The 18,737-nt window shown below is 48.5% G+C and overlaps 1 long non-coding RNA gene and 1 other non-coding gene across 2 annotated transcripts; one reads left to right on the forward strand and one right to left on the reverse strand.

Annotated features, from left to right (window-relative positions):
• Positions 1 to 955: 955 nt before the first annotated feature.
• Positions 956 to 1,998, reverse strand: LOC141408120 (uncharacterized). Its single transcript, XR_012420786.1, has 2 exons — positions 1,392 to 1,998; positions 956 to 1,076 (listed from the first exon to the last, which is right to left on the reverse strand). It is a non-coding gene; the product is annotated as an uncharacterized lncRNA (long non-coding RNA).
• Positions 1,999 to 10,856: 8,858 nt separating this feature from the next.
• On the forward strand, positions 10,857 to 10,963 carry LOC123567756 (U6 spliceosomal RNA). Its single transcript, XR_006690859.1, has one exon. It is a non-coding gene; the product is annotated as a U6 spliceosomal RNA (small nuclear RNA).
• The last annotated feature ends 7,774 nt before the right edge of the window (positions 10,964 to 18,737 follow it).

The following is an 18,737-nucleotide window of genomic DNA, read 5'->3' on the forward strand; positions in this document are numbered from 1 at the left end:
CGCAATCTCGGCTCACTGCAACCTCTGCCTTGCCTCTGGGGTTCAAGCGATCTTCCTGCCTCAGCCTCCCAAGTAACTGGGATTACAGGCACCTGCCACCACACCCAGCTAATATTTGTATTTTTAGTAGAGACGGGGTTTTGCCGTGTTGGCCAGGCTGGAAAACATAGTTGTTGAATGGAAACCCAGCACCCCAATTCCTCCTCCCCAAGTCCCAAAACTACTCACCCTTCTGGAAATCTCGGAATAACTGCTGAAATTTTCTCTTTTCCTGGATAACCTTTACAGATGGTGTCTGTGGCTTTTAACCCTCCGTGAAATGACATTCATTAATCCCACAACTATTTATTGAGTGCCTCCTTGATTCACACCAAAGCAACCTTAGGCAGGCGTTGTGGCTCATACCTGTACATTTTGGGAGGTCAAGGCGGGTGGATCCCTTGAACCCAGAGTTAGAGACCAGCCTGGGCAACATGGTGAAACCCCATCTCTACAAAACAAAAACAAAACACAGCAGCCTTGGTAGGAAACCCTACTCTTCATCCCGCGGCACCTATTCATGGCAGAGAGTAGGACGATCCCCCTGGTGAGGCTGAGATGCTCTGAGATGAAGATGTTGGCTCTTATCCCCAGTCTGAAGAGACAAAATTCTGAGATGGCTCCCTTACAGATTGAGAGCAGGTGAACACACAAAATTCTTTCTCATTCAGAACACTTCTCACAACTGTAATAGAATACTCACGGGTCCACAGTCTAACACCACTCACTTAGTAAAAGGAAAAGTCCCCGTCTAATCCCAGCACTATGGGAGGCCAAGGCAGGAGGCTCACTTGAGAGCCCGGAAGTTTGAGACCAGGCTAGGCAACATAATTAGGCCCTGTCTCTATTAAAAAAAAAAAAAAAAGAAGTCTCTAACGAGACTTAACTTTGTCCGTCCTCTTCACTGTTTATTTTCAGGTCCTAGGACCCAGCTTATAAAACATACTCAACAAATGTTTGTTGAATGAATGAATGAATTCCTCAACCTCCAAAACTATGTATATTTTCAGCTTGATCAACTAATCCTTAAAGTGTACCTCTTTGGGCCGGGCGCGGTGGCTCAAGCCTGTAATCCCAGCACTTTGGGAGGCCGAGACGGGCGGATGACGAGGTCAGGAGATCGAGACCATCCTGGCTGACACGGTGAAACCCCGTCTCTACTAAAAAATACAAAAAAAAACTAGCCGGGCGAGGTGGCGGGCGCCTGTAGTCCCAGCTACTCGGGAGGCTGAGGCAGGAGAATGGCGTGAACCCGGGAGGCGGAGCTTGCAGTGAGCCAAGATCACGCCACTGCACTCCAGCCTGGGCGGCAGAGCGAGACTCTGTCTCAAAAAAAAAAAAAAAAAGTGTACCTCTTTGAACAAGATACCGGCTAGGTGTGGTGGCTCATGCCTTTAATCCCAGCACTTCGGGAGGCCAAGGCAGGCAGATCACCTGAAGTCAGGAGTTTGAGACCAGCCTTGCCAACATGGTGAAACCCTACCTCTACTAAAAATACAAAAATTAGCTGGACGTTGTGGTGGGCACCTGTAGTCCCAGCTACTCAGGAAGCCGAAGCAGGAGAATTGCTTGAACCCAGAAGGTGGAGGTTGCAGCAAGCCAAGATGGCGCCGCTGTACTCCAGCCTGGGTGACAGAGTGAAACTGTGTCTCAAAAAAAAAAAAGGTCCTGGCGCACTGGCTCACACCTGTAATCCTAGCACTTTGGGAGGCCGAGGCGGGCAGATTGCCTGAACTCAGGAGTTTGAGACCAGCCTCAGTAACATGGTGAAACCCCGTCTCTGCTAAAACACAAGAAATTAGCCAGGCGTAGTTCCAGCTACTCCGAAGGCTGAAGCAGAATTGCTTGAACCCAAGAGACAGAGGTGCAGTGAGCCGAGATCACGCCACTGCACTCCAGCCTGGGTGACAGAGGCAAGACTCCGTCTCCAAAAAAAAAAAAAAAAAAAAAAAGAAGATACCAAGTTTCTTAGAGGTATAAAAAATATGTTGGTTGGTGTGCCTTGCTAGCTCCTTTCTAGCTCCGAAGTCCAGACCCTTACCCACTCTTCCACGCTGCCACCCTTGTTCATGAGACCTGTTGCACAGAAACTGAGTCATGGGGACGAGCCATCATCGCCCACAGCTGAGGCCTAAAAACAGGTACCCTACATCCTCCACCGCCACGACCCAGCAGTCTGGGAGGTACCCCAAGCTCATGATGTCAGGTGGAGGAGGGGGCCGCTGTTCGTGTGTGACAGCAGCTTCCTCCGTGCTAGGCTGTGGCTAATTATTAGGTAACTAGCGTCATTGGGTCTCCCTGTCTGAAGGCCTAAAGGCTGGAGACAAGAGGGCTGAAGGGGAGTAGAGCCAGGACTGGTGGGTCTGGGAGCCACCAATAGTCCCAGAAGATCCTAGGGGGACTTTGCTTTCTGCTTCTGATCTCTGGAATCGATTCATCAGCCTGAGCTTCAACTCCAGCCTCTGCATCTGCTTCTCCCACCGTGATTTCTCAGTGTCTGCCCTGGGCACCTCATGGATGCTTTGCAGGGGCTTTGGGAGTCCTCTGCTCACAGGGATTGACCTACCCGCTTGCCAGGTCTCAAGCTCTTGGGAGAAAGTCCGATGCTCTTTTTGTCTTCACCTCCATCCTAGGCACTGGGTAGGAACACAGCCAAGAGTGATTGCAGGATGAGTCCTTCCAGGACACTGACGTCTCAGCCTGCGCACTGTGAATCCCTTTACGAGTTACTCCACCTCTCTGAACCTCCTCCTCACTTGTATAATGGGAAAAATAATGGACATAGGAAGAACAAGACCTTGGAGACCACACTTACCATCTTATTTTCCTTGTTCCTTTTCTTTGTTTGTTTGTTTGTTTGTTTTTGGAGACAGGTTCTCACTCTGTCGCCCAGGCTGGAGTGCAATGCCGTGATCTCGACTCACTGCAACCTCTGCCTCCTGGGTTCAAGGGATCCTCCCACCTCAGCTTCCCGCATAGCTGGGACCGCAGACGCACGCCACCACGCCTGGCTAAATTTTTTTGTATTTTTAGTAGAAGTGGGGTTTTACCATGTTGGCCAGGCTGATCTCGAACTCCTGGCCTCAAGTGATCTGCCCACCTCGGCCTCCCAAAGTGCTGGGATTACAGACGTGAATATCACTGATCACCATCGATCATATTATCTACGTATCTATAGATCTGTTAGTTTGGCGCAAAATTAATTGCTGTTTTTGCCATTACCTTCAATGGCATTACTTTCAGTGGCAAAAACTGCAATTACTTTTGCACCAACCTAATATATTCAGACAGGGTCTCTGTCACCCAGGCTGCCGGAGGGCAGTGGCACAATCACAGCTCACTGCCACGTCCTACTCCTGGGTTCAAGTGATCCTCCCGCCTCAGTCTCCCGATTACCTGGGACTACAGGCATGCATCACCACACCCAGCCAGTTTTTTGGTTTGTTTTTGAAACAGAGTTTTGCTTTTGTCCCCCAGGCTGGAGATCAGGTCATTACCTGATCTTGGCTCACTGCAACCTCTGGGTTCAAGCGATTCTCCTGCCTCAGCCTCCCAAGTAGCTGGGATTACAGGCGCCCACCACCACAGCTGGCTAATTTTTGGTTTTATGGGGTTGTGTGTGTGTGTGTGTGTGTGTGTGTGTGTGTGTGTGTGTGTGTGTGTGTCAGAGTCTAGCTCTGTCGCCCAGGCTGCTGGAGTGAAATGGCATAATCTTCGGATTACTGCAACCTCCGCCTCCCGGGTTCAAGCAATTTTCCTGCCTCAGCCTCCTGAGTAGCTGGGCTTACAGGCGCCCACCACCATGCCCGGCTAATTTTTGTTTTTTTAGTAGAGATGGGGTTTCACCATGTTGGCCAGGTTGGTCTCGAACTCCTGACCTCGGGTGATCCACCTGCCTCAGCCTCCCAAAGTGCTGGGATTACAGGCATGAGCCACCACGCCCGGCCCAAGTTTTTGTTTTTGTTTGTTTGTTTTTATTTTGTAGAGACAGGGTCTCACTATGTTGCCCAGGCTGGTCTCGAACTCCTGACCTCAAGCAATCCTCCCTCTCTGGCTCCCAAAGTGCGGGGATAATAGGCATGAACCACTGTGAACAGCCCATATTTTGTATTCTACTTAACTGAGTTTCTTTAGTTTTTACTCCTCCCACTAGGATGTTTGTTTTGTTTACCGCCATGTCTCCAGCCCCGGAACAGAACTTGGTTCATGGTGGGTTCAGTAACTATTTGAATTAAATGAATAGATGGATGTAAAATGGTTAGTACTGGGGTGCCCAGTAATGGTAGGTATCAAACTTAGTCTCTGGACTCCCAACAGAAAGCAGTGTAATTTAATTTAAGATGGGCACAGTGGCTCACACCTGTAATCCCAGCACTTTGGGAGGCCGAGGTGGGCGGATCACCTGAGGTCAGGAGTTCGAGATCAGCCTGGCCAACATGGTGAAAAACCCCATCTCTACTAAAAATACAAACATTAGCTGGGTATGGTGGCACACGCATATAGTCCCAGCTGCTTGGGAGGCTGAAGCAGGAGAATCACTTGAACTTGGGAGGCAGAGATTGCAATAAGCCAAAATCTGGCCACTGCCCTCCAGCCAGGGTGACAGAGCCAGACTCCATCTCAAAAATAAAAAATAAATAAATAAATAAAAAGAGAGCAGTGTAATTGGGGCAGGGAAAATGCAGCATCGTAATAGGAGGTACAGGTTAGGAACTCTGGCTGAGAAATCCCGTCTATATCATGTACCAGCTGTGTGACCTGGAACAGATGAATGAATTCACCTTCCTGAGGCTCAGTCTCCTCATCTGTCAAATGGAGGTGATATAGGACCTCCTGGGAAGGATGTCAGCAGGCAGGAGATGGTAAATGAAAAGCACTTAGCTGAGTGTCTGGTACATAATAAGTGCTCAGTAAACACTGGCCCACACTGTTCATTATAGTAATACTTAGACGAAGGGGACCTCTGAGTCGATGAAACAGTTGCTAAGCACTGAAAATATGTCACGGGTCAGTGAGTCCAGTTAACATTTATTGACCTAAATCTGTGAACTTCTTAAGGGAAGGGGCTGTGTCTACATTGTCATGATCCTGGCCCCAGAGGATGCTAATTAATGTGAAAACATGCTGGAAAAGTTACATACTGAACTCAAATATGAGTTAGAATACAGAATAGCTATTAGAGTAATAACACCCATTGCCTAACATGTGCCAGGCATGCTGTTGGGTGTTGGAGAAAGGGCAGTGAGCTTAAACAAACATGGGAACTTACAGCTTAGCAGGGGAGACAGACTTTGTTCGGAGAGTTGCACAGACAGAGAGGAAACTCCGCAGTTGATAAATATCACAAAGGAGACATATGTGGTGCTATGAGTTCCATAATATGGAGGGAGGGAGGGTTGACCTGGTCTGGGATTGAGGAGGGAGTGATGCCTAGAGCTGAGTTCTGAAGAAAAGGTCTTTGCTAGGCTGAGTGTTGGGGAAGTGCTCTCAGCAGACGAAATGGCAGATGGAAAGGCCTTGTGATTGAGGCGCACATGTGCTGAAGGACCCAAAAGAAGGCCCATAGGACCCAAGCAGAGTGAGCTGAGGGTGCGAATGGGGGAGAAATAAGCTGCAAAAATTAGTAGACACTTTGGGAACTAGCTGGGCAATGTCTAGTAAAGCTGAAGGCGTGTGTAACCTATGATGCAGCCACTCCACATCTGAGGACATTGTTGACAGAAATGCAGGAGTGCACCGGGTAAGTATGGACAAGGATGATGGCCCCAGCAGCATTGTAGGTCATCACAAAACACTGGAAACAGGCTGGGCGCAGTGGCTCATCCCTGTAATCCCAGCACTTTGGGAGGCCAAGGCAGGCGGATCACCTGAGGTCAGGAGTTCAAGACCAGCCTGGCCAACACGGTGAGACCCCATCTCTACTAAAAATACGAAAATTAGCCGGGCATGGTGGCAGGCTCCTGTAATTCCAGCTACTTGGGAAACTGATCGGGAGAACTGCTTGAACCTGGGAGGCGGATCTTGCAGTGAACCAGGATTGCACTACTGCACTCCAGCCTGGGTGATAGAGCAAGACTTTGTCTCAAAACAAAAAGGCAGGTTCAGGCTTGGTGTGGTAGCTCACATTTGCAATGCCAGCACTTTTGGAGGCCAAGACAGGAGAATCACTTTAGCCCAGGAGTTTGAGACTAGCCTGGGCAACTTAGTGAGACTCTGTCTCTACAAAAAAAATTTAAAAGACTGGGCGCGGTGGCTCATGCCTGTTACCCCAGAACTTTGGGAGGCCGAGGCAGGTGGATCACCTGAAGTCAGGAGTTCGAGACCAGCCTGGCCAACATGGCGAAACCCCAACTCTACTAAAAATACAAAAATGTGCTGGGCAGGCCGGGCGCGGTGGCTCAAGCCTGTAATCCCAGCAGTTTGAGAGGCCGAGACGGGCGGATCACGAGGTCAGGAGATCAAGACCATCCTGACTAACACGGTGAAACCCCGTCTCTACTAAAAAATACAAAAAACTAGCCGGGCGAGATGGCGGGCGCCTGTAGTCCCAGCTACACAGGAGGCTGAGGCAGGAGAATGGCGTGAACCCGGGAGGCGGAGCTTACAGTGAGCTGAGATCCGGCCACTGCACTCCAGCCCGGGGGGCCACAGAGCGAGACTCCGTCTTAAAAAAAAAAAAATGTGCTGGGCATGGTGGCGTGTACCTGTAATCCCAGCTACTCAGGAGGCTAAGGCAGGAGAATCCCTTGAACCTGGGAGGCAGAGGTTGCAGTGAGCCAAGATTGTACCATTGCACTCCAGCCTGGGCGACAAGAGCAAAACTCCATCTCAAAAAAAAAGAAGAAAAAAGAAAAAAATTAGCTGGGTGTGGTGGTGCACTCCTGTGGTACCAGTTTCTCTGGAGGCTAAGGCGGGAGGATCACTTGTGCCCAGAAGGTCAAGGCTGCAGTGAGCCATGATTGCACCACTGCACTCCAGCCTGGGCAACAGAGTGAGACCCTGTCTCCAAAAAAAAAAAAGAAAAAGGCTGGGCACAGTGGCTAATGCCTATATTCCCAGCGCTTGGCCAAGGCGGGTGGATCACTTGAGGTCAGGAGTTCAAGATCAGCCCAGACAACATGGTGAAACCCATGTCTACTAAAAATACAAAAATTAGCTCGGCATGGTGGCATGTGCCTGTAATTCCAGCTACCTGGGAAGCTGAGGCAGGAGAATTACTTGAACCTGAGATCGCACCACTGCAATCCAGCCTGGGCAACAGAGAAAGACTCCATCTCAAAAAAAAAAAAAGGTAGGTTCTCGCAACATGTATTTCCTGTGTACCAGACCTTGTGCTAGTCCTTCCTTCATGCATTCAACATGTATTAAACACCTGCTGTGTGCCAGGCCTGATGCCTGTAATTTATTCATGCATTATTTATTCAATCCAAGCAGCATTTATGGAGTGCCTATGAAATGCTAAGCTCTGAGTTTGTCATTCAGTGCGGGGTATGTTTATCAAGCAGCTACTGTATACAGCTGTCCCAATCAGTGCCTGGGTACACAGTAGTTCAATAAATGCCTGAATGAATGAACACCCTCAAGGAGTCCCCAGTCTTGTTGCTAACATGGCCTGTAAATAAATAACTCTAACACACAAAGATAAGGCTAGAAGGTGGGTGTGTTTAGAGTGCAGAGGGCCCCTTATCACCTGTACTGCCAGGTACCTTTCTCGGGGCCATATCTTCTCACCTGGGAACCAGCTCTTTGAAGGTGAGGCCAGGCTGGCCCCTAGCTCACCTGCCTGTCCATCCCCAGGCACCCATGGAGGACTTTGCCTGCAGCTCCCGCTCAATCAGTGCCTGCTGTCTGATTACGGCCACTTCCCCCACCGCAGTTGTTCCTTCCTTCATACACCAGGCAAGAGGGCAGCAGCTGGGTTCTAACCCTGGAGCTCTGGCAGCGGGCCTGCGCTTCTGACAGGTGCCCTCCCTCAGATTTGGCCTGACGTTTCCAGCTATGAAATGAAAGATTTGACCCTCCTCCTCCTTGACTTCTTAACCCCTTGCCTGGACTCCTATATTGGCAAGTCAATTTTGAAAAATTATAGAGGTAATCCAGGATCTAATTTTGCAAATACCAAGACAATGCATAGAAATCATTGAAGACTCAAATCTTCACTAGAGTCACAAAGCTTTGCATGATCCAACACTTTCCTCCCCTCCTTCTTTTTAACTGTGGTAAAATATATTCTGCAGGTTTTATTTGTTTGTTTGTTTGTTTGTTTTTGAGATGGAGTCTCCCTCTCTCGCCTAGACTGGAGTGCAATGACACCATCTTGGGTCACGGCAACCTCCACCTCCCTGGTTCAAGCCTCAGAGTAGCTGGGACGATAGGCATGCACCACCACACCTGGCTAATTTTTTTGTGTTTTTTGTAGAGGCAAGGTTTCTCCATGTTGTCCAGGCTGGTCTCTAACTCCTAGGCTCAAGAGATATGCCTACGTCAGCCTCCCAAACTGCTGGCATTATAGGCTTGAGCCACCTTGCCTGGCCTCCTTTTTTTGTGGGGGAGATGGGATCTTGCTGTGTTGCCTAAGCTGGAGTGCAGTAGTGCAATCATAGCTCACTGCAGCCTCAACCTCCTGGGCTTAAGCAATCCTCTTGTCTCAGCCACTTGAGTAGCTGAGACTATAGGTGGACACCACCACACCCAGCTAATTTTTAAATGTGTTATAGAGATGGGGGTCTCACTATGTTGCCCAGGCTGGTCTCAAACTCCTGTCTCAAGTGATCCACCTACCTCCCCAAAGTGCTGGGATTACAGTCAGGAGTCACTGCGTCTGACTCTACATTACCTTTTATTGTGGCCTTATCATCAGTTAGTTTAGAACATTTACAAGATGAACTTTAATAATGTATTGATTATTTTGGCAAGAAAATGGCTAATAATATTTGCCATAGTAAAACTGAGTCATTAGATTACTTTCTGGAGTTACTTACTGCCAAGCAAAGTAATAAAGACTGTTCCACTCTGGGAAAGTGTGAAAATAAATAACATTATGTGGTTCTGAGCTTAAAAATAGGAAATAAACTTATATGTATGGTTTAAAAAATAATAATATAGGGGCCGGGCACGGTAGTTCATGCTTGTAATCCCAGCACTTTGGGATGCCAAGGCAGGCAGATCACAAGGTCAGGAGATTGAGACCATCCTGGCCAATATGGTGAAACCTCGTCTCTACTAAAAATACAAAACTTAGCCAGGCATGGTGGCACGCACCTGCAGTCTCAGCTACTTGGGAGGCTGAGGCAGGAGAATCACTTGAACCCAGGAGGCGGAGGTTGCAGTGAACCAAGATCACACCACTGCACTCCAGCCTGGCTGACAGAGGGAGACTCCATCTCAAAGAAAAAAAAAAAAAAAAAAAAAAAATATATATATATATATATATATATACACACACACACACACACTATTATTACTATCGACTTAAGAGAGAAAACATTAACAGTTTCATAGCAGTGCTATTGACAACAGCCACAAAGGTGGAAATGACCCAAAAGTCCATGCGTAGATAAATGGAAAAACACGATATATGGAATATAATATAATATGGAATGTGATTCAGACTTTAAAACAAAGGAAATTCTGACACATGCTTCAACAAGATAAACCTTGAAGACATTATGTTAAGTGAAATAAGCCAGACATGAATGGACAAATATGGTATGATTCCATTAATATGAAGTACCTAGAGTATTTCAATTCATGAAGACAGAAAACAGAATGGTGGGCCCAAGGGTTGGGCATGGTGGCTCACTCCTGTAATCCCAGCACTTGGGGAGGCCAAGGCGGGTGGATCATCTGAGGTCAGGAGTTTGAGACCAGACTGACCAACATGGAGAAACCCCATCTCTACTAAAAATACAAAATTAACTGGGCGTGGTGGCGCATGCCTGTAATCCCAGCTACCGGGAGGGTTGAGGTAGTCAACTGCTTGAACCCGGGAGGCGGAGGTTGCGGTGAGCCAAGATCGTGCCGTTACACTCCAGCCTGGGCAACAAGAGCGAAACTCCATCTCAAAAAAAAAAAAAAAAAAATGAGTCAGGCATGGTGGTGCGTGGCTGTAATCCCAGCTACTTGGGAGGGTGAGACAGACAAATCACTTGAATTTGGGAGGCAGAGGTTGCAGTGAACCGAGATTGAGCCACTGCACTTCAGCCTGGGCGACAGAGTGAAACTCTATCTCAAAAAAACAAAAACAAAGGAAAAGAGAGAAAGAAAATAAAATAGATATAATGATGGTGGCCAGGGGCTGGATGCAGGGGGATATTTTGGGGAGTTAGATTTAATGGGGACAGAGTTTTCGTTTGAGAGGATGAAAAAGTTCTAGACGTGGATGGTGGTGATGGTTGTACAACAGTGTGAGTATGCTTAATGCCATGGAGCTGTACACTTAACAACTGTTAAAATTATAAATTTATAGGCCGGGCGCGGTGGCTCAAGCCTGTAATCCCAGCACTTTGGGAGGCCGAGACGGGCGGATCACGAGGTCAGGAGATCGAGACCATCCTAGCTAACACGGTGAAACCCCGTCTCTACTAAAAAATACAAAAAACTAGCCGGGCGAGGTGGCGGGCGTCTGTAGTCCCAGCTACTCAGGAGGCTAAGGCAGGAGAATGGCGTGAACCCGGGAGGCGGAGCTTGCAGTGAGCCGAGATCCGGCCACTGCACTCCAGCCTGGGCGACAGAGCGAGACTCCGTCTCAAAAAAAAAAAAAAAAGTTATAAATTTATATGTTACGTATATTTTATCACAATTAAAGAAAAGCAGCAGTATTCACTTTGGCAGCACATATACTGAAATTGGAACCACACAAAGCACTTTAGCGTGGCTCTTGCGCAAGAATGACAAGCACATTCATGAGGCTGAGGCATTCCATGTCAAAACAGCAGCAACAGAAGTCCAGCAATCCCAGTGACTCTTTGAAATTCTCCATGGACCCATCCCGGTCTCTTCCTCCTAACCCCCTGAAAGTACCACTATCCTTATTTTTGTATTTATCGCTTATTGTACCATTGCAGGTTTTTTGTTTATTTGTTTGTTTGTTTGTTTTTGAGACGGAGTCTTGCTCTGTCACCCAGGTTGGAGTGCAGTGGCGCGATCTCGGCTCACTGCAACCTCTGCCTCCCGGGTTCAAGTGATTCTCCTGCCTCAGTCTCCTGAGTAGCTGGGATTACAGGTGCCCGCCAGTACGCCCAGCCAATTTTTGTATTTTTGGTAGAGATGAGGTTTCACCATCTTGGCCAGGCTGGTCTTGAACCCCTGACCTCGTGAACCACCTGCCTCGGCCTCCCAAAGTGCTGGGATTATAGGCATGAGCCACTGCACCCGGCCTTTTTTTTTTTTTTTTTTTTTTTGAGACAGAGTCTCACTGTATTGCCCACCCACCCTGGAGTGCGGTAGCACAATCTTGGCTCACTGCAATCCCCGCCTCCTGAGTTCAAGGGATTCTTCTGCTTCAGCCTCCCGAATAGTTGGCATCACAGCTGCACGCCACCACACCCGGTTAATTTTTGTATTTTTTAGTAGACACAGGGTTTTGCCACGTTAGCCAGGCTGGTCCCAAACTCCTGACCACCTGCCTCGGCCTCCCAAAGTGCTGGGATCCCAAGTGTGAGCCACCATGTGCTGGCCAAGTTTTTATATATATTGTTTCCTTTGGCCCGTTCTTTTTGTTTTGAATCATTCACTTGTTTCTTTTTATTTTTAGAGATGGGGGTCTCCCTCTCTCACCCAGGCTGGAGTGCACTGGTGCAATCACAGCTCACTGCAGCCTCAAACTCCTAGGCTCAAGGGATCCTCCTGCCTTAGCTTCCCCAGTAGCTAAGACCACAGGTGCAAGCCAGCATGCCTGGCCAATTTTTTAGTTTTATTTTTTGTAGAGGGTTTCGCCATGTTGCCCAGGCTGGTCTTAAACTCCTGGCCTCAAAATATCTCCTTGCCTCAGCCTCCCAAAGCGCTGGGATTACAGGTGTGAGCCAACGCACCCAGTCATTTCTTCTTTTTTTGGTTTAAAAATATTTAATCGATAATGGCCAGGCACAATGGCTCACACCTGTAATCCCAGTACTTTGGGAAGCCAAGGCGAGTGGATCACGAGGTCAGGAGTTCAAGACCAGCCTGACCAACATGGTGAAACCCCATCTCTACCAAAAATACAAAAATTAGCCGGGCATGGTGGTGCACGCCTGTAATCCCAGCTACTTGGGAGGCTGAGGCAGGAGAAAAGCTCGAACCTGGGAGACAGAGGTTGCAGTGAGCCGGGATTATGCCACTGCACTCCAGCCTGGGACAGAGCACGACTCTGTCTCCAAAAAAAAAAAATTTTAATTAATAAATTAAAATTGTATGTATTGAAGATGTACAGTGTGATGAGTTGATATCCATTGTGTCCTGATTAACATGGTCATATTGATTAACACATATCCATCACTCCCCATAGTTTCCATTGTACTTTGGCCTGTCTTTGAATTTTATGTAAATAGACTTGATAGTATACATACGCAATGGTCCGAATGTTAGTGTCCCCCCAAAATTCATGTTTTGGAACCTAATACCCAATGCGATTGTATTAACAGGTAGGTCCTTTAGAAGGTGATTAAGTTATAAGGTTCTGCCTGTGTGAAGGGATTAGTGCCCTTATAAAAGCAGCTGTGTGGTGTGGTTCATGCCTGTGGTCCCAGAACTGTGGGAGGCTGAGGCAGGCAGATTGCTTGAGCCCAAGAGTTCGCGACTGGGCAAACATGGGGAGACCCCATCTCACTACAAAATATTAGTCGGGTGTGGTGGTTCATTCCTGTGGTCCTAGCTACCTGGGACGCTAAGGTAGAAGGATCGCCTGAGCCTGGGAAAATGCGGCTGCAGTAAGCTGTGATTATACCACTACATTTCAGCCTGGGCGACGGAGTGAGATCCTGCCTTAACAACAAACAATACCAACAAAACTAATCAATAAAAGAGGTCCCCAGCCTGGCCAACATGGCGAAACCCTGTGTCTACTAAAAATACAAAAATCTGCTAGGTGTGGTGGTGCATGCCTGTGATTCCCCAAGGGAGGATAATCTCTTAAACCCGGAATGGTATGATTTCAGCTCACTGCAAGCTCCGCCTCAAAAAAAAAAAAAAAAAGAAAGAAACAGAAGGGGCTGCACGCTAAGGAATGCAGGCAGCCAGCAGAAGGGAAAAAACAAGAAATGGATTTTCCCATTTTTTCATTAGAGCCTCCAAAGGAACCAGCCCTGCTGTCACCTTAATTTTGGCCCCTGATGATTCATTTTGAATTTCTGACCTCTAGACTGTAAGATAATATGTGTGTGTGTGTGTGTGTGTGTGTGTGTGTGTGTGTGTGTGTGTGTGTGTGTGTTTTGGGATGGAGTCTCACTCTGTCACCCAGGCTGGAGTGCAGTGGCATGATCTCAGCACACTGCAACCTCCACCTCCCAGGTTCAAGCAACTCTCCTGCCTCAGCCTCCCGAGTAGCTGGGATTATAGGCACCCGCCACCACGCCTGGCTAAATTGTATTTATTTTATTTATTTATTTTTTTTTTGGAGACAAAGTCTTGCTCTTGTCCCCCAGGTTGGAGTGTGATGGCACAATCTCGGCTCACTGCAACCTCCGCCTCCTGAGCTCAAGTGATTCTCCTGCCTCAGCCACCTGAGTAGCTGGGATTACAGGCGCCTGCCACCACGCCCGGCTAATTTTTGAATTTTTAGTAGAGATGGGGTTTCACCATGTTGGCCAGGCTGGTCTCAAACTCCTGACCTCAGGTGATCTGTCCATCTTGGTCTCCCAGAGTGATGGGATTACAGGCATGAGCCACTGCACCCAGCCTTTTTTTGGTAGTTTTAATAGAGACAGGGTTTCACCATGTTAGACTGATCTCAAACTCCTGACCTCAGGCGATCCACCTGCCTCGGCCTCCCAGAGTGCTGGGATTACAGGCATGAGCCACTGCACCCGGCAAATTTGTGTTTTTGTTTTGGTTTGTTTTTGAGACGGAGTCTTGCTCTGTCACCCAGGCTGGAGTGCAGTGGCATAATCTTGGCTCACTGAAACCTCTGCTTCCTGGATTCAAGCGATTCTCCTGCCTCAGTCTCCCAAGTAGCTGGGACTACGGGTGTGCCCCACCACACCTGGCTAATTTTTGAATTTTGGGGTTGTAGAGACAAGGTTTTGCCATGTTGGCCGGGCTGGTCTCCACTTCTGACCTCAAGTGATCCCTCCGCCTCAGCCTCCCAAAGTGCTGGAAGTACAGGCGTGAGCCACCGCACCCGGCCGAATTTGTGTTTTTGTGACGGAGTTTTGCTCTTGTTGTCCAGGCTGGAGTGCAATGGCGTGATCTGGGCTCACTGTAACCTCTGACTCCCGGGTTCAAGTGATTCTCCTGCCTCAGCCTCCCTAGTAGCTGGGATTACAGGCATGCACCACCACACCTAGCTTTTTCTTTCTTTCTTTTTTTTTTTTTTTTTTAGTAGAGATGGGGTTTCTCCATGCTGGTCAGGCTGGTCTTGAACTCCCAACCTCAGGTGATCTGCCTGCCTCAGCCTCTCAAAGTGCTGGGACTACAGGCGTGAGCCACTGCACCTGCTCTGAATTTGTATTGTTTTAAGTCACTAAATGTATGGTAATTTCTTACAGCAGCAATGGGAAACTAATATAAGCAGAGAAAGGACATGATCAGATTTATGTTTCAAAAACTATTTCTGGTTGCTGTTACAGAACGGGCTTTAATGGGATCAGCAGAAGCAGAGAGCCCGGGTGGGGAACTGCAGACGTGTGGGTGGGCAGCAACGGCAGCCCGGATGCAATGGAAGGGGTGCTGCTGGATGGAAGAGCTCAGATCTCAGGAAAATGCTAGGGGCTAGAATTGACTGGGTTTATTGATGAATTGGATATTGTGGGGGATAGGGTACAGTCTAGGAAAGTGATGGAGTGTGACTTCTAGGGTGATCAGCACTACAATTTCTCCAGCTTCTCTGGGGCCTCACAGAGCCACACTGCATTTGACAGGCTGTTCCCAGGATGCGAGTGTTTTTGTGTGATTAGGCTAGAACTGTTCTCTGGGAAATAAATGCCCTCAGTCTAAAGGGCTTTTACGAGCCACGGCAGGGGATTAAAGGCGGCCGGGCTATGGAGAAATCCCAGGGTCAGGAGACAGCTGAGCATGGAGACTTTTAATCTAAACCTTAAACGTTTTTATTTTCCACTCCTTGAACTCCGGGTGTCACTTTAAATACATGTTTGGCAACATCAGCTGTTCTATTTTTCTTTTTAATTATACAAAGCGAGATCCTGGAAATGGCTCAGCCCCAGGCTGGGGGAGGCAAGGGAAGTTTGGCAACGGTAGGAGGCAGAGAAACCAACTAAAAATCCAGTGGATTTGAAATCCTTTTGAGGGAGCGCAGAGGCCAAACTTCGAGCCACCCTGAACTTGTAAGAGCTGCCCTGACTCAGGATTTCTAAAAGGAGACTGACAGACTCACCAGCTTAGAATGGAGAGAGGACAGATGGACACGTCTCCAAGACAAAAATATCACGAGCCCTAGCACTGTTCCTGTACCTTGAATTTATTCCCAGGCCCTGTCCTGTTGCTCAGCTCTTCTCTTTTCTTTCTTTCTTTCTTTCTTTCTTTCTTTCTTTCTTTCTTTCTTTCTTTCTTTCTTTCTTTCTTTCTTTTTCTTTCTTTCTTTCTTTTTTTCTCTTTCTTTTTTCTCTTTTTTCTCTTTCTTTTTTCTGTTTCTTTTTCTTTCTTTCCTTCCTCCCTTCTTTCTCTTTTTCTTTTCTTTCTTTCTCTCTTTCTTTCTTCCTTTCTTTTCTTTCTTTCTTTCTTTCCTCTTTCTATCTCTTTTTTTTTATTTAATTTTTTTAATTAGAGGCAGGGTTTTACCATGTTGCACAGGCTGGTCTTAAACTCCTGGGCTCAAGTGATCCTCCTGCCTCAGCCTCCCAAAGTGCTGGGACTACAGGCGTTGAGCCACTGCGCCTGGCCCTGTTACCTCCTTTCATCCTCTGAGCAGAAAACAGCTAACTAGGTTGTTCATTACATCTATGGGGTACTCCCTACTGTGTGCCAGCTGCTGGGCTCACCTGCTTACAGGCATTACCCTGTTGTAGGTAGTCAACTATTCTATAAGTAGGTGCTATCACTATCCCCATTTTCTAGATGGGGAATCTGGGCTCCAGAGAGAATGGATGGAACCCCCACACCCCAGTGTTGGACCTATACTTCTTTGCCCTCGCACCCCTCCCTTGCCTTTCTCTTGCCTTGCTCCAGATCACAGGGTGGCCAACCTGTGGCAGAGTGGCTTCCTGCACAGATGGACCAACTGGCGGCAGTGCCAGGAGCCTGGTGGGTGGGAGGAGCCTGGTGGGTGGGAGGAGGGGAATCCAGGGTGTTCCTACCCCTCTGCCTCAGGTGGGATCTCCAACTCCACCTCCCACCAGACAGGGCCACTGTGGCTCTGGCTTCTGCCTGGGGACTCCAGTCCCTCTTGGGTACCAGAAACACCACCCCCTGCCTCTGTCCCTCCATCCCCAGGGGTGATGGCAGTCCTCCTGCTGGGGCTAACCTGGGGGCTGCCCCTCCCCTGCGTGCCTTTTCCCATAAGTCTTCCGGCACCCCTGGAGCAATTCTCAGGATAAGTTCTCTTAGTGTGGTACCTGTCCCAGTCAGATTCTCACAGATACACTACCTTTGCTAAAGACTCACAGATCAGCCAATTCATTTAATCTGGAAGGCAGCAATCCTCTTTCTCTGAGCACAGCACATCCCACGAGAGGGAAGGTTGGAGCCACCATTTACTGAGCGCTGTGCTAATCGCCAGACAACTGTTCTTTCGTGGAACACTCATAACAATCTCTTTGCCAAGTCCCATCAATATTCCCCTTTCACAGATGGGGCTCAGAGAGGCTGGGGTGCTTGCCCACAGTGGCTCAGTTACAAACTGACAAAACTGGGATTCTAATCCCAGAGTACCTAGCTCCAAACTCTGCATGATGATCTAATCTCATCTGAACACACTTGCAACCCCATTAGAATTCAACTTCCTTGGCTGGCTGAAGACCCCACCCCAAATCACTCCAGGCTCCTTGTATTCCTTTCTTCTTCCTTTTTTTTTTTTTTTTTTTGAGACAGAGTCTCACTGTGTCGCCCAGGCTGGAGTGCAGTGGCGAGATCTCCGCTCACTGCAAGCTCCGCCTCACGGGTTCACGCCATTCTCCTGCCTCAGACTCTAGAGTAGCTGGGACTACAGGCGCCCGCCACCACGCCCGGCTAATTTTTTGCATTTTTAGTAGAAACGGGGTTTCACCGAGTTAGCCAGGATGGTCTCAATCTCCTGATCTCGTGATCTGCCTGCCTTGGCCTCCCAAAGTGCTGGGATTACAGGCGTGAGCCACCGTGCCCGGCCTGTGTTGTTTTTTTTTTTTTGAGACAGAGTCTCCCTCTGTCGCCCAGGCTGGAGTACAATGGCCTGATCTCAGCTCACTGCAACCTCCACCTCCTGGGTTCAAACGATTCTCCCACCTCAGCCTCCTGAGTAGCTGGGACTATAGGCGCACACCACCTCGCCTGGCTAGTTTTTTTGTATTTTTTAGTAGAGATGGGGTTTCACCGTGTTAGCCAGGATGGTCTCAATCTCCTGACCTCGTGATCTGCCCGACTCAGCCTCCCAAAGTGCTGGGATTACAGGCTTGAGCCACCGCGCCCGGCTAAAAAAATTTCTTTAAGTCCCACAAACTGGGTGGCTTAGGACAGAAACTTATTGTCTCACAGTTCTGGAGGCCAGAAGTCCAAAATCAAGATGTCAGCAAGGCCATGGTCCCTCGGAAGGAACGAGGGAAGGTTGTGCCCCAGGCCCCGCTTCTGGAGCTCCCTGGCTTGTAGAGGGCCGTCTTCTCCTTGTGTCCCTTCACATGGTCTTCCCTCCGTGCATGTCTGTCTGTGTCTAAATTTCCTCCTTTGCTTTTGTCTTTTTTTTTTTTCAGACAGAGTTTCACTCTTGTTGCCCAGGATGGAGTGCAGTGTTGCGATCTCAGCTCACTACAACCTCCACCTCTTGGGTTCAAGCAATTCTCCTACCTTAGCCTCTTGAGTAAGTGGGATTACAGGCACCTGCCACCACGCCCGGCTAATTTTGTATTTTTAGTAGAGATGGGGTTTCTCCATGTTGGTCAGGCTGGTCTCCAACTCCTGACCTCAGGTGATCCGCCCACCTCGTCCTCCCAAAATGCTGGGATTACAGGCATAAGCCACGGTGCCTGGCTGCTTTTGTCTTTTTTGAGACAGGGTCTTACACTGTCACCAAGGCTGAAGTACAGTGGCACGATCACAGCTCAGTGCAGCTTTGACCTCATGGGATCAAGCGATGCTCCTGCCTCAGCCTCACTAGTAGCGGGAACCCGAGACAAGAGCCACTGCTCCTTGCAAATTTCACATTTCCCCTTTTTATAAGGAGACCAGTAATATTGGAAGAGGGCTGTATGAGTCTGTTCTCTCATTGCTATAAAGAAATACCAAGCTGTGCACGGTGACTCACACCTGTAAACCCAGCAATTTGGGAGGCAAATTTGGGATCTGCAGAAGCAGGCGGATCACCTGAGGTCAGGAGTTCGGGACCAGTCTGGCCAACACGGGGAAACCCTGTCTCTACT

The sequence above is a fragment of the Macaca fascicularis genome, chromosome 11 (genome assembly GCF_037993035.2).
Source record: "Macaca fascicularis isolate 582-1 chromosome 11, T2T-MFA8v1.1".
In the NCBI taxonomy this organism is placed as follows: domain Eukaryota; kingdom Metazoa; phylum Chordata; class Mammalia; order Primates; family Cercopithecidae; genus Macaca; species Macaca fascicularis.